The sequence below is a fragment of the Lycium ferocissimum genome, chromosome 12 (assembly GCF_029784015.1).
Source record: "Lycium ferocissimum isolate CSIRO_LF1 chromosome 12, AGI_CSIRO_Lferr_CH_V1, whole genome shotgun sequence".
In the NCBI taxonomy this organism is placed as follows: domain Eukaryota; kingdom Viridiplantae; phylum Streptophyta; class Magnoliopsida; order Solanales; family Solanaceae; genus Lycium; species Lycium ferocissimum.
In genome coordinates this window covers 57,090,248-57,093,243 of record NC_081353.1, presented here as the reverse complement: position 1 = coordinate 57,093,243, position 2,996 = coordinate 57,090,248, and the positions used below count along the sequence as shown (strand labels likewise).

The 2,996-nt window shown below is 40.0% G+C and overlaps 1 long non-coding RNA gene across 2 annotated transcripts; it reads left to right on the top strand.

Moving 5' to 3' along the window:
* The first annotated feature begins 659 nt into the window (after positions 1-659).
* Positions 660-2,699, top strand: LOC132040569 (uncharacterized). 2 transcript variants are annotated; one of them, XR_009410718.1, is made up of 4 exons: positions 660-915; positions 1,020-1,154; positions 1,637-1,715; positions 2,480-2,699. It is a non-coding gene; the product is annotated as an uncharacterized LOC132040569 (long non-coding RNA). The 2 variants fall into 2 exon arrangements; XR_009410717.1 differs by lacking the exon at positions 1,020-1,154.
* Positions 2,700-2,996: the final 297 nt, after the last annotated feature.

Sequence of the window (2,996 nt, the reverse complement as noted above, 5' to 3'; positions counted from 1 at the left end):
AATTTTTTTTTTTTCAGGTTTTTGCATCATATTAAGTAGAACATGAAATAAAAAAGAAGACCAGAGAATGAACCCCTGTGAAGACTGGCGGCCTTTAGGGTTTTTCTTTTTTTTTTTTTTTTTTTTTTTTTTAACCAAAAAAAAAAAAAAAAGCTTTTGTCTAATTACTCCTCCATTTCATTTAATTATCATTTTAACCTAAAAAAAAGAAAGCGTTTAGGGTGTGTTCGGTACGGAGGAAAATGTCTCTCATGGAAAATGATTTCTTCAAAAATAAGGGAATTTCTTACTTATTTTCTCGTGTTCGGTTGATTAGTGGAAAACACTTTTGAGAAAATACTCATCCCAACCCAGAGATGGTTGCATTAGGGCGGAATAACTACTCTTGACTCGGACTGCATTAGGCGGAATAATTACTCTTGACTGGCACGAGTACTATCAGGTCTCGCTCCCGGCGGAAAACTATTCCGCAGGGGCGCTTTCGCTGGCGCGGGGTCTATGCCGCTGAAGCAGCTCTTAAGGAAAAGGCGAGATTCGTTGTGGCGATGCTACCATCTGCTACAGTGGATTCGGCGAGCGGTACACTTTCGCCGAAGCGGAAGTCTGTAACTTTAGAAAAATAAAAGAGCCGAGCGGAAGTCTTTGACTTTAGAAAAATAAAAGAGCCGATCCCTCACCTTCCATACCCCCCTCCCCCCGCCCCACTCAAAAACTTCCACCGCTTGAAAAATTCTCTCTCTCCCAACGTTACAACCTCTCAACTTCCCTCCCACTACAATAAAACTCTCTCTTAACCCACTCTAGTTGCACACACTCCTAAACACACAAAACCTTCCACAACAACAGAGGGGAAAAATCTCTAACAAGGAGGGTTTCTCATTCTCTGCGCAATCTTTTCCGAATCATCAAATCAAGGTATGTGTTTACTCCCATCAACTCTAGAATGATTTTAGGGATACGAATCTAAGTTATACATGCCTAATTTCTGAAAAATTGAAAGCTCGAAGGATTGTCCGCAGATGCGGGATCACTGGGTCAGAAAATTCTCTTTTGATCCCTTCTTTTCCCAATTCGAACCTCATTTCCCCAAATTCTAGACCTAAATAGCTCGGTAGAAAGGGATTTTGAAGGGTTTCTCAAGGATACTCATTGGGGTAAGCTTCTTACCATTGTATTATGATTTTATCTTTGATTAGTTAAGGATTTTTATGATAGGTGTCTCGATTTGGGATGAGGGTTTTCTTGGCTTATAAACCCTAGCTTGGAAATGGATTTTCTTACTAATCATGGATAGTTTTGGAAAGATATCCTAGTATTTAGCTTGATAAAGCTTGGACAAACTATTTCCAACTCTAATTTCGATTTCAAACAGATTTTCAAACGGATTGATTATGGGTTGTCTTAAATTGGCATTTTGATAAATTGGTGGACTTGAAGGTCAATTTGGGGTTAGATTCTTGTGAAACTTAGGATTATGATTGTTGAGACCTTGGGTAACATGTCTCTAACGTGAGTTTCCAATTTTGCCATTATGGCCTGGGGTCACTTTTTGAGGTCATTTTTGAGTTTGACTGAGTAGTATAGCGTGATGGGTATCCGTAGATTCATAATCTAATGTAGAATAATTGTTTGATAGACTTTGCTCATTCGGAGGCGATTCAAAAGGGAAAGACTCAAGTTGGATAGTTCATGGCTCCTGTTCGGCACTGAGGCAGGTTACGACTTACTTATGTTTAGACTCCGATTAGCGAAACATAACTAGATGGTAGTCATTGACAGGGAAAGCATGATAGGCCTTTGGGCATGGTGGTGGTGATAAACCCACTGTTTGGTATGGATGTTGTTATGTGGGCTTGCCGCCACATTTACTTTTAGGTTGTGATTACAGATTGTGTTGTTGATTCCTTGACATTCATTTATCTCATTGAAAAAGGGGAGGATTATGTATTGATGACTTGGTTGAGTTCGTCATTCATGATATACATTTATTGTTTCCATGACTTTGAGATGTTGTGAAATTGATCCTTACATTTACATATCATCCATCCATATGCATAAATGGTTAAACAATGATACTCTGTGTTGGCTCAAGTGGCAAAGGTAACAATGATAATTTGTGTGGGCCCAAGTGGCAATTTTGTGTGGGTACATGGACTCGCGGGTCCCCCATGGGTCATGACTTTGAGGCATCGCCCTTAACATGTGTGTACGTGATCGGAGAGGAGGCCTGGGGAGATATTGCATAGTATGACATTGCATTGCATTCACTTGATTATTCATGACTGCTCACTGACATCCTATACATTCTGTCTGATCTTATACTTAAACATGCTTTCGTGACTGTACTTGACTGCTTATCTGCTTTACTTGTTGATTTCTTTCTATTTATATGCGTGACCTAATCGTTGTCGGCCCATGATGCCTACGAGTACTAGTGCTGTACTCATATTACTCTTGTTGCACTTTTTCTTGAGTGCAGAGTTTGTCACCGTTTCCAGTTCGCGACCTCGCAAGTGAATCCAAGGCCACTTCCAGGAGATCTCGAGGGTGACCACTTGCCGGATCTGCAGCCCCGGATCCCCTCCCTGCTTATCTGTCTATCTTCTTTTACTCGGACAGACTTATTACGTATTTTGAGGCTTGGACTAGTATTTCAAACATTGTTTTTGTATTAGAAGCTCTTGTACGAGTTCAAACCAGGTTTTGGGGTTTGTATTTTTTTATATTTCCGCACTTATGTTATTTATATATCTATTGTGACTGCGATATATTTCTATATTTGCTTGCGCATTTCTTGTTTAAAGGACGTGATTTAAGGGAAAGGTTCGCCAACCCAGGATAGTGGGGGCGCCCTCATGACCTATGTATTTGGGTCATGATAAAAAAGTGTTCTTGTAAATTGGACAATCCTTAGAGCTATCACACTTCCAGAAAATAAAAACATGTTTGTACCTCACCTCATGATCTATAAACAACGATAGATACGCACTCTGAAA